Below are 24,296 nucleotides of genomic sequence, written 5' to 3'. Positions count from 1 at the left end.
CAGCCCCCTCGTCCTCAGTCACCTCAGTCCCCTCATCCTCCTCAGCTTCAGCCCCCTCGTCCTCAGTCACCTCAGTCCCCTCATCCTCCTCAGCTTCAGCCCCCTCGTCCTCAGTCACCTCAGTCCCCTCTTCCTCAGTCCAGTCTGGTCCTACTCCCTCCGTGGTTTCGGTCTCCTCAGCTTCCCCACTCCAGTCAGCTTCCCCGGTCCCCACAGCCAGTGCTTCAGCTTTGCCCCCTTCAGTGGCGTCACTTCCCTTAAATCCCTTGGTCTCTCCAGTCAGTTTAGTTTCATCTTCAGTTCTAGTCGCAGTCTCCTCAGTCTCCTCGGTTTCCTCCGTGCCCTCTGTCCCCGTAGTCCCTTACTCTACTCCCACTTCTGGTCCCTCAGTCCCTTCGGTCTCTGTCCCTTCAGCGCTCCCTAGCGCCCGGCCTGCTTCCGCGCAGCCAGTCGTCTCCCGGCCTGCTTCCGCGCAGCCAGTCGTCTCCCGGCCTGCTTCCGCGCAGCCAGTCGTCTCCCGGCCTGCTTCCGCGCAGCCAGTCGTCTCCCGGCCTGCTTCCACGCAGCCAGTCGTCTCCCGGCCTGCTTCCGCGCAGCCAGTCGTCTCCCGGCCTGCTTCCGCGCAGCCAGTCGTCTCCCGGCCTGCTTCCGCGCAGCCAGTCGTCTCCCGGCCTGCTTCCGCGCAGCCAGTCGTCTCCCGGCCTGCTTCCGCGCAGCCAGTCGTCTCCCTAGCGCCCGGCCTGCTTCCGCGCAGCCGGCTCTCCCTAGCGCCCGGCCTGCTTCCGCGCAGCCGGCTCTCCCTAGCGCCCGGCCTGCTTCCGCGCAGCCGGCTCTCCCTAGCTCCCGGCCTGCTTCTACACGGCCCCTAGTGCCAGCTCCCTTAGCTTCAGTCCCTTCAGTTTTGTTCCCCTTAGTCTCCCCGGTCCCTCAGGTTCCCTTTGTTCCCTCCTCTGGTCCCTCAGCTCCTTTAGTTGTGGTTCCCCCTGCAGCCTCAGTCCCAGTCTCCTCTGCTCCTGCTCCCCCGACTCCAGTTTCCCCGCAGTTAGCTTCGGTCCCCTCACCTCTCCCGCAGTCAGCTTCCCCAGTGTCAGCTTCCCCGTCCTCAGCTTCCACACTCCTAGCTCCCTCCGTGTCAGCTCCCTCAGTGTCAGCCTTAGTTCCCCCAGCTCCCTTAGTCTCTCAGGTCCCCTTAGTCTCCTTAGTTCCCTCCTGTACTTCCATTCCTGGTCCCTCGGTCCCCCTAGTTCCCTCAGCCTCCCTGCCGTTAGAGTCCATAGTGTCAGCTCCCTCGCCCTCCCCAATGTCAGCTTCCACGCACCCCCCATCACATGCACCTGGTCCATCCCCCAAGCAGCCCCCGCTGCTCAGTGAAGCAGCTGTGTGCCCTACACCGCCGCCCCCGCCTGCCCAGTCGGAGCCTCACCTTGTAGGCCCCGTTCAGCCCAAGGGTCCGGCTCAGTCGGAGCCGTGTTTGAAGCCCAAGGGTTACGCTCAGTTGGAGCGTCTGGCTCAGTTCGAGCCTCCTGCCTCGTCTTGCCGCCGCCGCTTGGAGCGCGGTCGGCCCCCAGTCTGGTCTCCTCGTCGCCGCCGCCGCCTGGAGCGCGGTCGGCCCTCAGTCTCGTCTCGCCGCCGCCGCTGGTGCCGCGGTCGGCCCCCTGCCTCGACTCCTCGTCGCCGCTGCTGGTGCCGCGGTCGGCCCCCTGCCTCGACTCCTCGTCGCCGCCGCTGGAGCCGCGGTCGCCCGCCTGAGAGGTTTGGACTCTGCTTTTTGGCCCCTTGGCCTGGACGGCCCCCTGAACTATGGACTGTTTGTTCCCCCTGGCCGTTGCTCTTTTTGTTTCTGTTTTTGTCATAGCTCCTGAACTGTTCCTTGTTTTGACCCCCTGTTTTGGACATTGGAGCTCTCCGGCCTTGTGCCGTCGCTTTTTGTTTCATCCAGTTTTTTTTTTTTCTCATCCCTGTGTTTTGTCCCTGTTTTTGGACTTTGTCCCAGCCTTGTGCCCCTGCTGTTTTTGTTCTGACCTTGTGATTTTTGATGTTTTGCTCCCTGCCTTTGTTGCTCCCTGCCTGGTTTTGTTTTTGTTCCGGTCCCTCCGTCCTGGTCCCCCGCCTCCCTCCCTGGTCTGGTTTTGTTTCCTGTTTTGGCCGTCGGGTGCCGGCCTTTGAGGGGGGGGTGCTGTCATGGTCCTGGGCCGTCTGCCCAGCGTTTTGTGTTTTTTAGTTTATTTTCCCTGAGTGTTTAATTCCCAGTGTGTTTGGATGATCTTGTTCCCTTTGTCTCTGTCTCCCCTGCTCCATGGTCTTGTCTGTTTTGTCCTGATGTCTTGTCCCTGACCTCCTGTGTTTTCATGTTGAGTTATTCCTAGTGTTGTGACTAGTCTGCGTCTCTGCCCCGTGTCTGTGTGCCAGTTCCCCGTATGTAGTCTGCGTGCACCTTGGTTAGTCACTTCCTGTATTATTTTGACAGTCTTGTGTTCCCTGTGCTTTGTGTCTAGTTTTGCTAACCCCTGTTATTAGTTTCATTTGCTTCACCTGTTGCTCCCTGCTGTTTCCTCTTGCCCTGATTACCTGCTGTGTATTTAAGCCCTCAATGTTCATCTGTTTCTTGTCGCGTCGTCTTCAGTATTCCCTCGCTGTGTGTCTCCCTGCTCCTCCTCGGGTTTTTGTTTAGCTTCTTCCCAGTATAGGTTTGTTTTGTATTCTGTTATTTTCCAATAAATCCTGTTTTGTGAGTCTGCATCCTGGGGTCCAATTCTGCCTGCCACACACACGCCATGACAGTCCACTATCTGCCTGCTCTCCATCTCATTTAATTATTTAATCATCTATTATTTGCTTCAGCCACTATTTATTAATTAATTTCCTGAACTTTTAAGCAATTGTCATTTTATTAATTGAGTAAATAATAAACACAACAACTCCCTCCTTTGACACGTTAACAAAACGTGTCAACCCAATTATACCACCGTGGTTATTATTAACCTATTGGTCAAAACTCTCAAAACTAATATCAGCATATAAAAGCATAATGATTACAAGCACTCATATTTTCCAAATTTTCCCTCCTTTTCTATAAATAATTATGCCATTAAAAACAAACATAATGACAAGCAACTGGACTAAACATAAAAATCGTGACTACTTACAAACACATAAGTCAGAATTTGACAGCACATTACATAAGAAGAAGAAGAAGAAGAAGAAACAGCCTTTATTGTCCCACAGAGGGGAAATTTGGGTGTAACAGCAGCCGCAGTTATTATAAATATAAATAAAGATATAATAATTCACACTATTAAGAAAAGAATATATATAAAATCAACAAACAAGATTAACCTTAATACTACTAATAACACTATATACAACGTACATGATGTGCCTGTGTGTTGAACCTTAACAGGCCGGACTATTTACAGTATATTATATATTATCCTACATTGTGTAGGCTATTGTGGTTTTTGTTGGGAGCAGTGATGGTTATAAAGTCTTACAGCTGCTGGGAGGAAGGATCTGCGGTAACGCTCCTTTGTGCATTTAGGATGCAGCAGTCTGTCACTGAAGGAGCTCTCCAGCTCAGCAACAGTTTCATGCATGGGATGGGAGACCTTGTCCATCAGTGATGTTATTTTGGTCAGAGTCCTTCTGTCTCCCACCACCTGCACTGAGTCGAGAGGACATCCTAGGACAGAGCTGGCTTTCCTGATGAGCTTGTCTATCCTCTTCCTCTCAGCTGTAGACAAGCTGCTGCTCCAACATACTGCTGCATAGAAGATGGCTGATGCCACCACAGAGTCATAGAAGGTCTTCAGGAGTGTCCCCTGCACTCCAAAAGACCTCAGCCTTCTCAGCAGGTAGAGTCTGCTCTGACCCTTCCTGTAGAGCGCATCAGTGTTATGAGTCCAGTCCAGTTTATTGTTCAGGTGAACACCCAGGTACTTATAAGAGTCCACTATCTCAATGTCCACTCCCTGGATGTTCACCGGTGTCCGTGTGGTGGGTCTGCGCCTGCGGAAATCCACCACCAGCTCCTTGGTTTTAGCGGCGTTGATCAGGAGGTGGTTCCGCTGGCACCAGTCCACAAAGTCCTGAGTCCACTGTCTGTACTCTGAGTCATCCTCACCTGTGATGAGGCCAACTATGGCAGAGTCGTCAGAGAACTTCTGCAGATGGCAGCGTGGGGAGTTGATGGAGAAGTCTGCAGTGTAGAGGGTGAAGAGGAACGGTGCCAGCACAGTTCCCTGTGGGGCCCCCGTACTGCAGACCAGCCTGTCAGAGACACAGCCCTGTGTCCTCACGTACTGTGGGCGGTCAGTGAGGTAGTCCAGTATCCACTCGGAGATGTGGTGGTCCACTCCTGACAGTTCCAGCTTGTCTCTCAGAAGTCCTGGCTGGATGGTGTTAAAAGCACTGGAGAAATCAAAGAACATGATCCTCACAGTGCTTCCAGGCTTCTCCAGGTGGGTCAGAGCTCGGTGCAGGAGGTAGATGATGGCGTCATCCACCCCGATGCCAGGCCGGTAGGGAACTGCAGCGGGTCCAACGAAGACGACACCATGAGGCGTAGATGGTTGAGGACCAGCCTCTCGAGGGTCTTCATTAGATGCGATGTCAGGGCTACCGGCCTGTAGCTGCTAAGATCCTTTGGATGTTTGGTCTTTGGTACCGGTACCACACAGGAGGTCTTCCACAGTTGTGGTACTTTCCCCAGCTTCAAGCTCAGGTTGAACATGTATCCCATGATGCCGCACAGCTGATCTGCGCAGCACCTCAGGAGCCTGGAGCTGATGCCGTCTGGACCAGCAGCCGTTCGCACCTTGATCTTACGTAGCTCCTTCCTCACATGATGAGTTGCGAGGGACAAGATGGAGGTGGGGGATGGGGGTTGTGAGATGGAGTCCTCAGAAGTGAAGGGGGTGGGTGATGGCTGAGAGCTGAGAGGTGTGAGGTCCCAAGAAGAAGAAAGGTTGGCAGTCATTAAAGATGGTGGGGCTGACAGCAGGGGGGACTGGGCTGGGGGAGGGGTGGGTGGCTGGTCAAACCTGTTAAAGAACTGGTTCAGGTTGTTCACCCACTCTAAGTCTCCCACAACCCTAGGGCTTGGTTTGTGGCCTGAAATTGAGTTCAAACTCCTCCAAACCCCACTGATGTTGCTCTGCTGTAGCTGGTCCTCCATCTTCTTCCTGTAGATGTTTTTTCCATCCCTGATTTTCCTTCTCAGATCCTTCTGCACGGCTCTCAGCTCCTCCTTATTTCCTGATCTAAAGGCTCTCTTCTTCTCCTTCAGGAGAGCCTTTATTTCAGAGTTGATCCAGGGTTTGTTGTTTGAAAAACACCGTACCCTCCTGGTGGGCACAGTATTTTCCACGCAGAAATTGATGTAATCAGTGATGCAGTCCGTGATGCTGTCGATGTCCTCCCCATGAGGGGCACAAAGCTCTTCCCACACAGTGGAGCTAAAGCAGTCTCTCAGAGCTTCTTCAGTCTCCTCAGACCATTTCTTCACTGTGTGTGTCACAACTGGTTCTCTGTGTACCAAGGGTTTGTACACAGGCTGGAGATGAACCAGGTTGTGATCTGAGACCCCCAAGGGAGGCAGAGGTGATGAGCTGTATGCCTCCTTGATGTTGGCATACAGTAGATCCAGTGTGTTGGTATTCCTGGTGTGGCAGGTGACATACTGGGTGAAGGTGGGGAGAGTGGAGGACAGGGAGACGTGGTTAAAGTCCCCTGAGATCAGAAAGAGGGCCTGTGGGTGCTGTGTTTGGAGTCTGCTGGTAGTAGCATGGAGGACATCGCAGGCTGCAGCAGAGGGCGGCACATACACAGTTATCACAATAACATGTGAAAACTCCCGAGGAAGATAGTGCGGTCTCATACCAACAGCGAGCAGTTCAATGTCCTTACTGCAGAGCGTCTCTTTGATGGTTAGATGTCTGGAGTTGCACCATCTATCGTTCACAAACACAGCCAGACCCCCGCCCCTCTTCTTACCACTCTCCTTGGTTCTGTCGGCACGGATCAAATGAAAGCCGTCCATGTTTATGTGTGAGTCCGGGGTTAGCTCGGTTAGCCACGTCTCCGTCAGGCACATGAGGCTGCTCTCCCGGTAGCTCCTTTGATGTCGCGTTAGCGCCGCCAGCTCGTCCACTTTGTTGGGAAGAGATCTCACGTTTCCCATGATGATGGACGGGATGACGGGCCTGTACCTTCTCCCCTGGCAACGACGACCTATGCCCGCACGTCTCCCGCGTCTCTTCCTTCTCAGTTCGCGGGGAATATCGAGTCGTTCTGCAGGAGTAGGCACAGCGGAGCTCCCGATGGAGATCAGCTGGTCCCGAGAGTAAACAATAGGAGCGTGGCCACTCTCGCAGTCTCCAAACATAAACACCATAAAAAGGGTAAAAAACAAAAACAAAGTTTTCCAGAAAAAAGTCAGCTCCATCATGAGGAAAAAGAGCAGAAGATACAGAAACACAAAAACACATCTAATACTAAACAAAATGAGAAAAAACCCGGAATGAGTGCGGAGCTGCTGAAACTGGCTGCCTGCTCGCGCGGCGCCGGAAGCAGCAAGCTAATTACTCATTATTACACCTTCATCAGTTGGTACTTACTTGGTAGATAATTGATTCTGCTGTCTGATGTTTTGTTCTAGCATTCACTAAGTTCTTCAATAGGTCTCTAGTGAAGTTAATCACCATTCCTGATTATAGTATTATAATTAAACCAATCTAGATTTTTGTTTAATTGTGGCCCGCAAGGCATACAGTGACTCACACTCTGCTGATCTCTGATTTCTAACCTTAAATTTGTTAAGAACCCCACGGGGATCTCTTATGGCATCTGTATAAAACAGGACCCTGTGGGGCGGATTGTTTTATTCTTTTAATTGACATAACAACCTGGACTAGTGCACAATTACGTCCCATTCACCAGACATCAGCCCTTCAAGCCTTCTGTTTGGTAAACCAGGAAGTGTTAAATTCATTTATCACAGTGTCCAGGCCTGTCACACTGGCAATGTTCCCATACCTATGAGACAGGTGTCCTACTCTAAGGCAGACATGTTCTTCCTGGTAAAAAAGGCACATTTTCCTTATGAGGGCACAGGAGTGAGAGGTTAGTGGTATACATGGAAAGAAATAGCCCAGTGTAGTAATGTTCTGATTTTCCCTTTTCTCTACAGTTAAAAAGTTGAGTCATGGACTGCAGGCCTTTCAGGTCAGTATAACTTTAATGTAATGGCTTTAATTTTTATTGGTCCGTGTATCACCACATCTACCACAAATACTTGGCCCCTCTATGAATACTGTGGCCCCTTGATGGCCCCTTACTCAGAAAAATCCTAGATCCGCCACTGCTCCTGGGAGTTTATGTTTAATAGGAAGTCCACAGTTGTCCTCTTCTTCCCCCTCACGTTCACGCTGGTCGCTATTTTCTGTAGCCCCGCAAAAATCAAGCGTGAACAGGACCGTCGCAAAATCGTGTGTGCAGGTTGTGAATGAAACTGGCCGTGCCCAGTGGTAGATTGCAAATTGCTGTGAAATAATACTATAGTCCAGCGATGTAGCAAGAGAAAAAAAATCTGAGTGTTATGTTGGTGACAGGGCAGCGTGTGCAGGGTGTAGCAATGTATTATTTTAATAAATATATATTGTGTAGATGTAAAGAGACTAGTTCCTATATAGTGCTTTTCTACTCTGTCTGAGCACTCAAAGCGCTTATACATGTTTACATTTACCCCATTCATACAAGCATTTGCATGATTAACTAAGCTAAGTGCTTTTATTATCTAACATTCACACACCAATGCTTGCGTCGGAGAGAAACTTGGGGTTAAGTATCTTGCCCAAGGGTACATTGGCATGCAGCCTGGAGTAGCCAGGAATCAAACTGCTGAGCTTCTGATCAGTAGGTGACCTGCTCTACCTCCTGAGCTACAGCCACCCCAAGAAAAAGGGGATTTATTTTGCGAATTCTTTGGAACATAACAATTGAATCAATCCTTCTACAAGGAATACGTTCTCTAAGAGGCTCACTGGAACAAGGCTATGGGAACAAACTTCATACACTGATGCATGTGGATCAATATGGTCCACTTGCAGTCAACACAGGGAATCTCTACCTTCCGTGTGCAGCTCCTACACAACACCTTGTGACATGTGGCTGAAATGTTGTGTTTTGTTCCCTGCTCCTCTTCTTCTGCTGCTCCTGTCACGGCGACCAGCGGAAACGAACCCAGGCAAAGGAGCAACAGTTTACAGAAAATAAGGTTTTATTCAAAAAACAATTATAGCTAGGTTTACCGAAGGTGGGTAGAACAATCTGGCAGCGAGTCAGCGTCTCAGCACCTCCTAAATACTCCTGATTTTGATGACCAACAGAAAACAACTGCCTGCCCCAACGGATCACCTGGAAGACAAACACTCCCACAAACCACACAGCCCGCCCTGACCAATGACAGCTCCTGTGTGTGCTCTGACCAGAAGTGTGGCTTTTGCACTTGTGGTCAAAGCGAAGTTCATTATGAAGTCCCTCTCTGACACCCCTGAACTGATGTATTTCTTGAACAGCAGTCAAGTCAAGGATATTATAAAACACTGACACATCACAGAGTATTTGATCCAGTACATCTATGCTGACCTTTGGCTTGTTGTAGTATGTGACTGTGTCTGGTTTAGCTTTTCAGCCTGCTGTGATGGAAATGTCTGTGTGGACAGAATGCACCTTTGTTAAGGGCAGCGCTCTTCGCTCCTTTATACCTCCTTCTTTGTTGCAGGCTATGGTGCTAAATTGGGGCCATAAAGTTTGTTAAAAAAAAAAATTTTTGAAACTGAAAAATTATTTTGAACCCGAAAAAAAAAATTAAACAGGAAACTGAAAAAAAAAGATGTGAAAGAAAAATATATTTTTTTCAAAACTACATTTCAGATTCAAGTTTTTTTTTTTTTTTTTTTGCACTTTCAGATTTTTTTTTCGAGCTCAAACTTTTGGCCCTGTTTTGGCAAGGGGGCGGAGCCTCAGATGACGGGGGTGTGGAATCATGACTGTCAGCACAACACGGGCTGAACAACATAGTCCCAGCTGTTGCATTCAGGGACCGTGGGAACTGGAAATGTCTTAAACGCATCATCGATATTCTATATGTATGTGATTGGTTTTGAAAGATAACATGCTTCACTGATACAAGCAGCTTATATGAATATATGACTCGAATCTCTGAGGAAAAAATATGATCTTGACAGCATTTTAAGCCCGTGTTGGAGATTTCCCATGCTCTCAAAGTAAAGCAGAAGCCTCATGTTCATAGACATATGCTCGTCTTCATCTGCGGGCGCTAGCAGTGATCAGGTAATAAAAAGAGATGGAGAAAACTGACACATTCACTGTTGATACCTGAGCAGTTTACAGAAACAGCATGACATGGATCGTGTCACTGTGATATGTTGGCTAGTCCACCATACTGGAAGTGGCAAGTCAGCCTTAAATCAATGACACCACATGCAAAGGGAGTGGATTTTCTGAATAAAAACGACTGACGTTTAAATTTAACTTCATATTTTAGATGGTCCGACACACCCATTTAAATATTAACCGTTCTCCAGGGAGGGTCCCTGGGGCCGTGCAAGTGAGAGGGCCGCTTCCCAGGGTCCCATTTCCCGTTCATAATGATCTCATTCCGGCTCTGGGGGAGCTCGGGGCTCCAGGGCGGGATGCTGAATGATTTCGCCCGGCCACGGCTCACTTCCCTCGCATACAGTGGGTGGAGGAGGTGCCTCTCCCTCCGGCGGAGGTCAGGGAGGCGGGCCTGGGGCCGTGCAAGTGAACGGGCCGCTTCCCCGGGTCCCTCATCTCCTCTTTCCCTTTGGAAGGGGCCGTCCCGGTCTCTCATGTCGAGGGACCGGGACGGCCACACACTGTATCCGAGGATGCAGACAAACTTTATGGCCCCAATGTAGCTCCATACAGGCAGCTCATGTCTGCTTTTGTTCAGTGTGCCAACTAGACTTGCTTTCTTGGTCTGCAGACCTTTGGCTAGTTTGAGGGATGTGAAGAAGTTGTCAGTGGTTATGGTTCTGCCCTTTCCCGGCTAAGGCTCAGCCAGTTTCAACACCACACTGTCTCCAAGTCGCTGTCCTGGCTTTGGTGTCTCATCTTTGCCAAGATATGGCACCCTGTTCCCTAAATATTTGTTACCTACATTGGCAGTGAGCCAAAACCTTAGAGCAAATCTATCAGGTTTGTTTGCTATATACTGGATGAAGCTCCATCTTGTCAGGAAGAGCTGCTCATCACTAGGTATGTCAGCACCAGGCTTGTAGCAGCTAATGCTGTTCTGGACGAATCTTTCCCAAACTTCGGACACCAGGGCAAACTTGTTGTCTTGGAGGCGCGTGCGTCTGGTCTCCTTTCTGTCAAAACGCAGGAACTGCATGATTTCCTGGAATTGCTGGTCTCCTTGAAAAATGGGAATCCCCAATCGGCTGACCAAAAACTCTCCAACTCCGTGCTTTTCCCACCAAATGAATCACGAATGTAAATAAAAGCAATGAAGGCTTTTAGCTCACCAGCTGTCATATCCCATCCGTCCTCCTTGACTCTCCCTGATCTGCTGCAACATGCCATAATCCACCAAACACAGGAAAGCAGTGAGCGCATCCTTTGTGTTGCACTTGGCATGCGCTGTAGGGCCTTCATCTATTTTCATCCGGCTGTATAACAGTCCACACTGTGCCATCCTTCGCTGTTTCATGCCTCTCTCCTGGCACGCTGGGGACTTATGGCACAGCATGATTCAGGATTTTGCTCTGTCAACAAAATAGTACAGTCTAATGATTATTTTTTATGTTGTGAAATAGGCTATCACTTTCATCAGGGCTAATATTATCATGTAAGCCTGTGTGGGCATGAATGAGTCAATATAGCCTACAGTATGGTGGCCCTGAGAGGCCAAATGCACTGCAACTTAAGAAAACACCAGCAAACGGAAAAATGCTGCAAAAGCACATACAAATAAATTTTTACTTAGACATTAATTCCTGAATGTGTTTCAGCAGTAAGTTTACAAAGGTGTAGTGTAGCTGACAGGTGTCTCTACATTTAATAAAGTCATTTAGGATGATGTCACAATGTTTTTGCTTTTGTATGAGTCGTCTCACAGTGGGGAGTGTTGGCTAATGTCTACAAACTAAGCCTGCATCTCATTCTCAATGTTTTGTCTCTTTGTAGTCGTTTTGTCCATCTTTTCAGTTATTTTGTGTATGAGTAAATGTTATCTGGATCTTTGTGGGTCTTTTGTATCTCCTTGCAGTCGTGTTTGGTATCTTGGCACTTTTGTGCATCTTTGAAGTTGTTTTTTGAATCTTTCTAGGTGTGTTTGTGTCTTTGTGTCTTTACAGGCATTTTTGTAGTGTTGTGCATCTGTGCAGTTTTTGAAGTGAATTTGCCTGTCATTAATTGTTTGGTGTTTCTTTGCAGTTAAAATCACTGTAACGAATACATGGCACTCTTCCTCAACGAGCACAAACTGGTGGTTCATTAATAACTTACTGCAGCTCTCAGAACGTCTACACTCAGTTACACTATGCTTATTATTTCAAGCGCCAACACTAAATCCACTGTGATTTCCTTTTTGCTTCCATGTGGGAATCGTAACCTGCGCCTGTGTTCATACACAGCACTTTGTGTGATGAGTGATTCTTTAATCCTTTCAAGCTGCTTCTTCAGTGGTAGGAGGGTTAATTCAGGAGAAGCTGAGCGGAACAATTCGAGATCGCTGCTCTCTCGGTGCCCAGGAGTCACATTATTAACAGGAAGTGCTGGAGCAGCGGCGTTCCCGCCTCTCTGTGGCGCTCAGGTCTGGATTAATCCCGCAGGCCAGAGTCTGAGAGGAGTTATTATTTCAGCAGCATTGTCTCCGCCTGCTCGTCAACCTTCGCTCTTCATAATCCATTACGTTGTGATCAGAATGTGCGCTGTGTTGATTGATTCAAATGTGTATTAGATCAGGGGAGCGGAGGCAGCTGTAGAGTAATGGAGTCGCAGACCTCGTTCACTCAGCAGATGGATGACGGCAGCATCAGCGCTCCATCAGTCCTGACACCGTGAGATAATATTTGAAGTGCGATGGATGTTCACGTCCATCGCACTGTGTTTCCCTTCGCCACCTGTTTTTTCCCCTCCTCTTCTTCAGGTGATATCAGCAGGTCGTGTTGCTGCTGAATCGCTGCAGGGTATGACAGTAATGGCTTCTCACATCAGCACATCTTATTTTAAATCACAATGCTGCAGAGGAAATGAAGAATGGCACATTCAAAATAAAGCACTTCATGTCTCGAGTTGAGTCAAAGAAGGATGATGAAACAGAAACCAGACATGTACATGAACCCCTGATGCCGTACCCAGGAAGAAACCCTCAACACCCTGAAGTCTAACCAGTCACACGGTTAGCATTAACTGTAACCTAACTTTTTTTAAAATCTGATTACTTTCTGTGTTAATTAGAATTATTTTTATTCACCTGATTGATTGGCACTGATCACAGATAATATTAGAGATGGCTCTGACACCAGTGCCTTAACCTGCATCATTTTAATGCCCACCAGGGGGGCAATACCTGTGGTTCCACAGACTTCTGGTCCTGTATACATCCATGGGAAAACGGCCTTCTGCCCTGACCCCAGTAAACACTTTCCTGAGGAACTTATCGGCTCAGTTACTCAGTTCTGTTCACATTGAATAAAACTTTAGGTCCATTTTTTTAGTTTTCATGCCCAAAGTGTCAGAAGGGACGATTATCCAAAATATGCAGAACCACCACGAGGCCACGGTTCAGGCTTCAAAACAGGATTTTACAAATCAGTGTTTAACATCACGGTGGCTACTAGTCTGTATATGAAGCCTATGGCACTGATTGCCGGGCCAAAACCCACTTCTGACTTTAGACCAGTGACCCACTGGTGTTAAGAGGTTGTTAAAGTCTTCAGGATTTATATTCTTCTGTATGTAGATGAAGTTCCAGAAATCCATGTTTAGGAAATCATTAATGAAGTAATATTTTGAGAGCAGCAAAGACTGAGCTGATAATCCAACAGACTGACAGATGTTCTTGGAAGAATCACAAACTCGTGTTCCTGGTCAGACATTTCCTCGCTTAGAAAAAGATGGCGGATTGGGTTCAAATGCAGCACCAATATACTTCCTATTGAAAACTCCAGGAGAAGGGGTGTGAAACTGATGTAAGAGGTTAGTGATGACAAAATAAAATCTCACTGAGCAGTGAGTCTTTGGGCTGCACATTAGAGCTTCACAGGATTTATAGTTATGGTTTTAAACTTTAAGAAATGCGAGTTCCTTCTAATCTATCTGGACGCTTCTCTGAGTTTATTAGTTTCTTTTCAGCTGCTGCTGTTTCCTGATAATTTCCTAAAAATGACAAAGAATAATTTCCCCGGGGAGGGAAAACAATTAAAGCTGTTCAGAACAAAACCCCATCTTCGCTCCTGTCAGTCAGTAAATTAATATTTGTGGAGGCACAAAATAAACCCAAGAATCTGGCGAGGAGTGTAGTGGCCAGGCGGCGTCTCCCATCTATCAGCAGAGCTAATTCACACCCAGAATGAAGCAGCACCGCCTGAAAAACAGCCATAATTTTGTCTGTCCTTATGTATTTATCAAGATGAATAATCGGGATGAAATACCCTCCACCCCAAGTCCAGGAGCTGAGAGCAGAGGATCCTTCACCACCGATCGCTCTGCCACATCAATATTCAGATGATCAGCGGCCCATGAGTAAACAGGAAGAAGCGCTGGCCTCGGCATATTTAAACGCAGCCAGTTTAGCGCGGCAGCTATTAACTGATCCGCCCGTTATTTATTTCCTATCCTTGTTATTAACGCCGGACGTGATATTATTCTAATTATATCCGGCCCAATCAGCAGTATGGCCTGTCTGCGGCTCATTTCCATTAGCTTTGTCTTTCACACTGTGATACTAATTCAATGAGACATCAAACATTTAAATGGAGCTGAGATGCAGAGGTCAGGAGTTTCTCACTGGGTTTTTTTCCCCTCTCTTATTGCTTTGCTGTAATTGTGTTTGTCCCCCCCCCGGATGACTGATCGCTCCAAGCGGCCCGTCCCATCAGATGAGCTGCACACTAATGAGTTAGTTTGCTCTCTAATGCTAATATGTATTTTGTTGTGGACGAGGCGCCGCCGGACTCCAAGCACCATCCGAGGCTTTGACTTCCATGATGGGACGGAAAAGAAAGTGTGACGGAAAAGTGTCGATCAGAGGAAAACCCAAAACCAGAGGACAGCCAAACCAGACCAAACAAAGACAGTCAGCAGAAAAACTATAACCAGGCATTTGTCCAAATGGAGCACAAATTTTAGAATCAAATTAAAGTCCGTTTTCTATCCACTGCTGTTCTTTAAATATTAACTAAGTGGCCAATAGTTTATTTAAATAGCACATTTAAGCACAACACACCAAAGTGCCATACAACAGTCAATAAAACAATGGGGGACTTAAACTCAGCACAATTAAAAGCAAAAATGAAAATATGAGTCGATAAAGGTAACACCATGTACTGTTCACGGTTTAAAATTCAATGCTAAAGAGAAAAAGGTGAGGAAGCAGACAACCTGATTCTGCAGTACTTACCTGTAAGGGGGTTTTACCTTCCTCATCAACGCTCTGTGCCACCTCTGAGCAATCTTCTGGGATGGTAACAAGTAGAGTACAATGAAACTGTCACTGAATCAGTACTTAAAGACACAACAAAGACAGAATACTAAGAGCTGGAAGTCTTTCCGCAACTCCAAGACTCCCCCTTGGTGCGATTAAGAAGAATGCAGGTTTAAGGCACTCATGTTGGCTTGACTTTGAGACTACGGCCACACGATATAGACAAAAGTACACATTACAACTACAGGAGCTGCTCAGCCATGGAAACACCTCCCATGAAGCTCCCAGCACACACTTTTTGTGCTGATGTTAATGCCAGAGGAGGTCTGGAGCTCTGAGTTATTGAGTCAGTGGCGCATCAGCGAGTTTTACCTGTGACGTTACGTGATCTGAGACTTCATGTCTGAGCTGCTGTGGTTCCTAAATCCTTCCATAACACCACTAACAGCTGATTATGGAATATCTAAGAGGGAAGACATTTCACGGCTGACCTGTTGCAGAGGCATGATCCTTGCTCGAATTCAGCAAGCTCTTTTTTGCATGACTAGATGCTTGATTTTAATACACCTGTGGCAAGAAGCTGTTGAGATATTTCAGGACAGTTCTTAGAAAGTCATTTTGGAGAACAAAGTCAAAACTCTGCAGTTAAATAAAAATTACTCCCACATCAGAAATGCTCGCCTGTCTTGTGGTCATGATAAGTGCTGTTGTGAGGGTTTGTCCTGTATCGTGATGAAGCTGAGAGCTGAAGTGAGTGAGGAGGAGGAGGTGGGGGAGGAGTCCTGATAATAGTATTTAATTTATCACTTAAAGTGGTGCTCGACCTCTGGCTGTCCCGGTCCCTCCATCACCTCCTCAGCTGCTCCTTTTAATTGTCAAAGCCCAGAGAGTAAATGAAAATCAACTGGCCTCATAATGAATAGAGGCCATTACTCTGCTGAAACCACACACACACACACACACACACACACACACACACACACACACACACACACACAGCAGTACAAAGGCCGACTGAAGGTTTTCAGTCTGAACTCCAAGAACCTGTAACATTACACAGGCACTAAGAACAGGACATGAATGTCTCTTCAAGCTTCTGATGAATAAAAACTCTCCCAAAGAATCATGAGGACAGAAGATAAACTGTAAAATAAAGCCCAGCTCTAGAGACTACAACTCCCATGGTCCATCCAATGTTTTGTTTCACCAAAAACAGTAACAGAGCAGGAGACCAACTGACTCAGGAACTCGGTCGCACCATGTTCCTCTTTGCAACCATTTTAACCCCAACTGGTTGGGGAGTGGTGGTGGGTGGAGAACAATTCTACTGGTGAATACTCAAAGGTAAAACAGTCACACTAACAAAAAACGTACAGAAAAAGTTGGAAAATCTCAACTTCAGCAATTAATTCTAGATATTATGTCAACAACCACACACTGACGAAGGCCACAGGGCTGAAACCCTACACAGTATGGATGTAGCTACCGTGATATCATCTGCTGGTTTCTGAAGTCCTGATTTGAAGTTTCAGGATTAGTGTTTCTGCCTTTGCCATCTTGGCTTAAAAAAGAAAACACAGATAATCCTCAAATGGCCAAGATTTACAAAACCGAATTTTTGATTCAGTATGACCTAAAAAGAGAGACTGATCCCAAAAACTCAGCAGGAAAGTGTTTACAGAGGTCAAATGTCATTGAGTTTTTCCATCAACTTCTATGCTATCGCCACCTAGTGGCCTTCAGACAGAATGGAGGTTTAAGGCACTTCCAGAAGCTACATCCACGGTTATTCCATCTGTTGCTGAAACAGTAACATGTTTGTTGATGTCAACAGAAAAAATTAATAAAATATAGACTTTTAAACTTTTTAAAGTTTTGTGAGTGCTACTCTATGTCTGTTCGGTCTTGGAGACCAGCCTGCACTGTCACGTTCTTCTATCACATGTACTGTATGTCATGTGAAAAGTTACTAATGACACATGCATTCCACAATGCTAACACCAGCTATATGTTGTATAGCTTAATTACAGGTAGCTAGCTAACCACCCTGCCCATATTGTTCTTCACTGTTACTGTAAAAAAAACACAGTCAAACAGCTTTGCTTTGTATAATTACAGGATTTACTGATGACTAAAATAAATACTGTTTAACACAGAGCTTAGCATCCAGAACGACAGCTGGTCAAATTTCTTTGGCAGGCAAGCCAAGTAGCATTTCCACTCAGATCTATTTTTTAAAAATGATATCAAGCGAGAATTCTACAGTAAGCTGGCTACCTAATGACTCTTCGATTTTTAGTTCATTACCTTAGCCAAAGTACAAGTTTAGATTTTTTCGGTTGATCCTACCCACTTAAGAAAGTATTCTGCTCTTTGATACTTGCAGTTCATCCATGTTATTAGGCCCGCAACCATTAGTGTTAGCTAAAATTAGCTGGAACAAAGATTGCTCAGGGTAGGATTTGATCCTGAAAACCAAAGAAAGATCTTTCCATAAATTAAAAGCCCTGCTGATGTTGACCATAGCTTCAACATCAACAGGGTTTCATTAAAAAAACCTGGCTTTCATCATGCTAATAGTAGCTTAGCAGCTAATATTAGCTAACATGCTTGATACCCAGTTTAGCTGCTAGCTATCTAACCTTAACTAGCATCCTTGCCAAATACAAATGAGCCAAATCATTGCTGTCTTCTCTTTCCCCTCACCCCAGCTGGTCGTGGTGGGTGGCTGCCCCTCCCTGAGCCTGGATCCGTCAGAGGTTTCTTCCTGTTAGAACTGAATTTTTCCTTCCCACTTCGCCAAGTGCTTGCTCATAGGGGGTTGTGAAATTCTTGGGGTTTCTTTCTAATATTGTAGGATCTTTACCTCACAATTGTGAATTGGTGTTATATAAATAAAGTTGAATTGAATCATAGTGTTTTTGTCTTTGTGTGGTGCTTTCATTGGGAGCTGCTCACTAGTGGCGCTGTAGGACACTCAGGAGCAAGAATAAACACTCTACCTTATTTTAGTGGAAAATTCATCCTAAATACTCCTCACATAACAAGTTTGTTACATAGAAAATGCTGCGTGGGTCTCATTTATCAACATTTCAGTACATAAAATTGAAGTATCAAGTGCTTTAAACAGTAAATTTATTTGTGGCTTTTTGTGTTTATATGAACTGTAAAAGCATTTTGTTGAAATATTCCTTTCAAATTCCATACTGAAGAAATTATTCTCATTTAGCTGAACTACATTTATGGTGGTAAAGTTGTAAATGTAGCTTTTTTTAAGCTTCACAGGTGACAGCAGTTTGGAGACAAATTCAGCAAGGCAAGGCTGAGAGGGTTTGGACATGTGCAGAGGAGGGATAGTGGATATATCGGACAACCCATGATGAAGATGGAGCTGCCCGGCAGGAGGAAAAGAGGAAGACCTCAGAGGAGGTTCATAGATGTAGTGAAGGAGAACATGCAGAGGGTTGAAGCGACAGAAGAGGATGCTGGGATAGTGTGTGATGGAGGGAATGAAGAAGAAGAGGCAACATCATCAGTTTGCATACAGTTCTCTCAGCATAGTGAAGGAGTTTGGAAATGTGATTACTGTGTAAAAACCTGATTGCATGTGTATATCAACAGACTCTTTCCCTGCCTGGACCTGGACCTGAGGTTCAGCGGTGAGCGGGCTGGGACAAATCCATGGATGAGCATCTTCACTCAGGATGGTGTAATGAAAAGCCTCCGAGCGTCTACGTGCTAAAGAGTTCATTACGCCCCGTCATCAATCCTTCCTCTTTCTGAAGCATTACATTCATCAGGAAAATTAAAAAAGTGTCATGTCTGCAGTGATTTGTATTCTTCCATCAAAAACACACACCGTGGCTCTGCCTCAATTTGCATATTCTCAGGATGTAATAATAACTCATTGGGGCCTGGCTCAGGCTGAAGAGCACCAGGGATGAGTTGGAGTCCCAGCAGGAGAACAGACCAGGAGGGGCTGATAAACCCTTTGAGATTATAGAGCTAAAAAGACCCCAAAATACATGCAGTCTGGTAAACACTGTGGTTATTCATGTGACCAGAGTAGTTCTTTTTCCTTTGTGTGGACGCCTGGTTTAATTTATATACAGTAAGAACTCAGCGAAGAGCTACTGTGGGTGCTCTTTGTCCTTTTTAATTGAAGGCTGATTAAAACAACGCCAATGAAATAATCTTAAATGAAAGAACCAGAGCTGGTTGAGATGTCATAATCTTAGATAAGGTGGACAACGTGATGCTGCCCATCAGCTGGTGACCTCCTCATCTTGAAACCGGACATGAGACAACTGTCGGACAACTGTCTGAAGTATTTCTGGAGCCAGAAGAGTCGCCCCCTGGTGGCTATTAAAAAGAATGCAGGTTTTAGGCAATTCAGCATTGGCTTGAGTTTTTAAATGAAGATGCTCCAGCTTTCATACCATCTGTGGACCAGCCACACCAAACCAGTGACTTTATAAATGAAAAAGGTTATTTGAAATATTTGAAAAGTAGATGAAATGTTCACCATTCACCTCCTCTGAATTACAGCTGCTGGTCAGTAAGATTATCCTCCTCTTGTTTACATTTAGTAATGTTATCATCATAAACCAAACTCATCTACAAATTAGAAGAATCAAACAGGAAGCAGACTTGTTAGTACAGTTAACCACAGAGCAGCCGTAGAATGGAAAAAAAGCACTGAAATGATCAGATGTTTAGTGCTTCTGAGGAAACCTGGGCGCTGGATCCCGCCCATGCCTTTGGTAATAAATCCCACTGGTACTGCGGGTGCCTGAAGGTGGGTGGGGTCCTGTGGTGACCCAGGGGCGGGTGGGGTGGATGAGGGTTATTATGTTGATGATATATGTATTGGAGAGGGGGATCAGAGATGGAGGACACAGCTGACTGAGTCTATTTACATGATGGCTTTGTTAGGGAGTTGGGTGAGAGATGACGATGAGGTTCATGATCGAGGCGAGAGGCAAGCATCGTGGGAGAGAATCACCATGTTCTGTGGAGAAGGGCTGGACATACAGAGGATATACAGGAAAAAGACGACATCTGTGATGACAGATGAGGTGAAAACTGCCAGCAGAGCAGCCGGTGTGCACATATGAGAGTTGGATCAAAGCTGTTTCAGAAGCACTGAATCACATTATAACCATTTTTCCTTTGAAGTGATGGCACGGGGACGCTCCTGTCGACCAACATGCTGTGATGATGATGCCTTTGTTTGATTTTACATGCTGCAGTTGTCAGATAGACACGCTGCAGCCACAGTTTCGTAATCCATGAGGAAGAAGAAGAAGAAGGCAGCGGCCCGCGGATACACGGAGGCCTTCAGGGCTGATCGTTACCACTGCTTCTGCTTAGCTGCTCAAACGTTTCAATAATGAAACATTAAGTTGGATGAGAAACAACAATATCCATCCAAGAGTTGAAACAACTATTTCGTGTCTTAAAATTTTTATTTATTTTTTGTTTGTTGTCACCGAGCACCAACCTCCAAGATTTTAAAAATGGAAACCATAGTGGGAGTGTCCCATGAGCCTGGCACTCGAAGAATCCTGAGCACGAATCTGGACTGTTTAACGTCAAATGTGGTGGTTGTCCTGCCCCGTCCCCCAAAGAGCCAATCAACAGCCAAACCTGGACTCATATCAACCAGTCATGTTGTTGCGGTTCACAACAGTTTCACCTGTGTCAGCAGTGAGTCAATCCCATGTTAAAATGTCCAACTTTACAGTAGAAATAAACATGTTAACCTGGGGGGTGGTCAATAACTCACCTGTTTAAATTGTTTTATGGCTTAAAGTTTGCATCATTAGGGGCGTGGCCTGTGACTGACAGGTGGATGGAGACAGGTGGATGTAGCTGCTACAGTAACTACATACAGACATGCAAAAGTGAGTTAGGCAATCTTTAAAAATACATGGAATAGTTCACAGTGAATATCACATTGTGTGTTTGCTTGAAATGCCCATTCCTAGAGGCTACAGCCATCTTCTATATACAGTCTGTAATTTTGGCATATTGCTTCTTCCTCATGGTGGGACCCAGACGATCTGGTTTCTCTACTCGGGGTATTTCTCTGGGTCACATGATGAGCCCTTTTGATTAGAATTAGCCCAAAAAAATAAAGGCCTCTGGTCATATCTTGAGTCGAGTTTTTGGGTTTTTCTTTTCATTTTCTTTCTGTGAATGTTTCATTGGGGGGATAATCATCTCCGATCCAACAGACAGCATCAAATAGTGAACGAGGAGCATTTGACTGGAGTCGGCAGGCCGCATGTTTTGTTTTGAAGTGCTGAGTGTTAGCCAGCGGCAGCAACTGGTGAAATTTTGCGCCTGCCTTTAATTTTAATGATGCTCTTCCTCCAGCTTAAGTAAAGTCTTCCACAGTGGGCTCTGGGTTTCCACCTCCTTTGAAATCACATGTGAGTATATATTTAATTTTGCTGCTGGTGGCTGCGGGCGCTCGCAGACACAGAAATTAATTGGCACAACATAATGTGGCCTTATCATGTTCCCGCCTTCGTTATCTCGCCGCCAACGACTGAAGGAAAAGTTGCTCTGTGAGTTTTCTGCACTACTTACCTGAAAGTTTCTTGACTCTCTGTCGGCAGGGGAGCCACGATTCCCTCAGTAAACTTCCAGCCGATTGCTTTCCATCTAGAATGTAAATAAGTTGGTGTGAAATACATAATGCGTACAAGTGTGGGGAGATTTGCATTTGCCTCATAATCAAACTCTACTCTCTTTGCTCCCAAATATGTTCAATAAAAGATTCCACAAAGGATACATGTGTTTGGCTGTTTGCCTCCCTCGCTTCATCTTTGTATGTTAACGGGGAGAAAAGTACACTTTACAAAGGTTTGCTGTTTTCCGGCAGCCTTTCAGCCGGATCCCGTCTCAGCAGCAGCAGCGGGGCGGAAGGAGATCAAATATTTATGCTAATTGTTGCAAAACTTCCCACAAAAGACGACAAGAGGCGCATGATGAGGAGCTGTCAGCGGCGCTGTCATTATGACGAGCTGAAAGCCAGGGAGGCACGGGAATCAAAGGCCGACACAGGCGGGTGCCCGGGTCCCGCAGAAGGTCGGAGCCCCTTTAAAGGAGCTTCTAATGAAGGGCTGGCATCAGGAACACGTCAGGGCCGATTAGCAGACATGGGCGTCACTCGGCCCTGCAGGCGAACTCTGCTCCTACCTGACTCCTCAATCTCTGTCAGCGGCAGCGTTGATGCGCCGAGGCCCGACATGAAAGCCAGGATACAGGCCCTGCTGATAAACTTTGCATGTTCCCCAAGAACAAGCGCAGAAGAAAGGAATGAGGAGCATTAAATATGTGCGGCTCAGTCGGCGGGCGCGAATCAAACTTTTACAGCTGCTTCATTTGCATTTGGCTTCGGAGAGCAGAGCTGCAGAGAGCAGCGGGCCTCTTTGTTTTCACTCATGATGATTCAACAAGCTGCAGCTTTCATGGATCCTTCAGCAGGAAATATTTGTTGTGTTTTCTGTCTCTGTCGGTTTTTGCTCCTCTCTCTTCTGAGTGTTAATCTGTGTTTAGCCAGCGGGGGAAACGTGCCGTCGCGGGGCCGGATCGCCGCTCGGGGCCTCGCTTTGATCAAAGGGGCTCGGTGGAAGAAGCTCCTCGAGGGCGGGAAAAGAAAGGCGCTTGATCTCTGCGCTTAATTAGCGACGCGCTTCTTAATTGTTCATTTTCCAGATCGCGGCCGCCTGGTGCGCTCATCAGAATTCAGGACTTGAAGCTTTGATTTGAGCTGAAAAGACACTAAATGGTTTCAGTGAAATCTGCTGCTCTGCATTATACATGCATCGTTTGTCTTTTTATCTCTTAAATCTTCAGTAATTGCTTCTTCCTGTAAATTATCCGTGTTCACAGCTGGAAGAGTGATCCAGGTGTCCACCTTTTCTTTTTTTTTAAATCTGTGAACATTTTGGCTGCTCAGTGACAGAAGATGGAGCTAAAAAAGAAAAAGAAAATGAGGGGAGACCTTTAACGGTCTGAGAGGAAACAGCTGAGAGCTACGCCACCATTAAAACTAAACCTGCGGCGGGAGAGCAACCCGGGGGGGGGGGTGTCAGAGGTAAACTTCCCCCCTTCAGAGGAGGCTGCCTCCTCATGCATCGGGGTTACGGTCATTTATCAGATCATTGTTAATCCCTCAGATGATTGAAAACACTTCATAAATCACCAGCCTGTAAAGCTTTAATTATTCAGCAGACAACTGATTCACCACACAACAATTCAAGAAAAACACCAAAAACAAATACAAAAAAATGAATATTCAAATCAAAAATAAAAAGGTGCCTTTCAGAAATTAATACATCTAAAAATAATAGTTTCCAAATTACCCGACACCATCAAGAGAACATGAAGAAACAACAGCTATGACTTCAAGATTAAAATCTGTGAGATATGAAATGGAACTGAACCAGAGTGGGGCTGTACTTTCATGTAATACCAGTTTGTACCACAAGTGAGTTTACCAGAAAAAGACCCCCACTCAGCAGTTTCTTATTTAAATGGTGCCTGAGTAAAGATTAAAAAAGAAATATTAAAGATTAAAACCAGCAGCATGCATCAGTTGAAATGCTGCCCCCGGTTATTAAAGCTTGCATAACTACAGAAAGTACCTTTAAGACATACCACCAATAAAAGACTCAATAAAACAAATTTTAAAAATATGCAGACAGAAAAGTTAAACATCCCAAGATCTCATTCTTTCACAGCTGACAGCAACACCGAGGGTCCTTCTGCCTCTTTGGGTAAAAACCATTTCTCAAACACGCTCAGCTGCAAAAACCTTTAAAGCTTTAAAAGAAAAAAATTTAAGTTAGTCAAAACAAATCTGCCAGTATAAACCCTGCATCAGTCACCTTGACTCACCAAACACCTGTAAACCATTCCTGTTTGGGGGTTCTCTCATTGTTAACCCCTGTAGTGCACCTGTTGTTAATTTCGTGAACACCAAAGCAGCTGAAACTGATGCTGAACTCACATGTGTTCCTTTCATTTTTGAGCAGCGTATGTTGACCCATGCAAAGACTTAAACTGCCCATCTGGGTACAGATGTGCAGCCAACAAAGATGTGAACATAAACCATGAAGGGGATGGATAAGTCCCGGGACCACAGCTCAGATCAAATGGTTCTTTTAAAGTTAAACTTAAAGAGACACAAATCTACAACTAAAAGGCGTAAACCAACAGTGAAGAGAAACAACACAGTAAGACCTGAAGTTGATCTTGTATACTTTAATTCTTGAACTCTCCTAAAGCAGCTTTACATGATTCACAGTTCAACATAATCCTTTGTTGTCTGGTTTTTTTGCATTTTTGGCCACAGTGGCTTTTATCTTCAGTAGAAGGAGACAGGAAATAGGGGAAGATACAGGGGAGGACACGCAGGCAAGCTGGCGACGGGCCGGGACTTAAACCCACACTGCAACATAGGCATGTGGTCGCCTGCTCCACCACTGAGCCACCTGGGTGCCCAATCCTTTATTGTCTTATAAATAAGAAAATAAGCCCCTCATCCGCTGTCTGAAACAAGTTGTTTTAGCTCCTCCCACTTTACTAC

This window comes from Archocentrus centrarchus, chromosome 3 (assembly GCF_007364275.1).
Source record: "Archocentrus centrarchus isolate MPI-CPG fArcCen1 chromosome 3, fArcCen1, whole genome shotgun sequence".
Taxonomy (NCBI): Eukaryota; Metazoa; Chordata; class Actinopteri; order Cichliformes; family Cichlidae; genus Archocentrus; species Archocentrus centrarchus.
The sequence above is the reverse complement of the archived record's forward strand: the minus strand, read 5'-3'. Positions refer to the sequence as shown.